This window comes from Syngnathoides biaculeatus, chromosome 7 (assembly GCF_019802595.1).
Source record: "Syngnathoides biaculeatus isolate LvHL_M chromosome 7, ASM1980259v1, whole genome shotgun sequence".
NCBI lineage: Eukaryota > Metazoa > Chordata > Actinopteri > Syngnathiformes > Syngnathidae > Syngnathoides > Syngnathoides biaculeatus.
The window spans coordinates 28,551,817-28,552,096 of NC_084646.1; positions in this window are offsets into that span (position 1 = coordinate 28,551,817).

The window sequence follows — 280 nt, forward strand, 5'->3', positions numbered from 1 at the left end:
ATTCCTGAAAAAGGTAATTTTAATCAAATAGTTTTGGCCATGAATAAATTATGCTAGCGACATTATACATGGTACACATAATGATGACGAATGGCAATAGCGTGAACGTGTTTAGAAATTGATCAAATTTTGCAAGTATAGCGATTTCAACCTCAACTTGAGCGCAAACCGCATCGGAGTGTGCAATGACAGTTCCTTCCGCCCGTCCCCGCCCCCCACTCTGAACACATCACGAACATCTATCTAGGTCACGTGAGATGCAGGGCTAAAAACGCGGTGA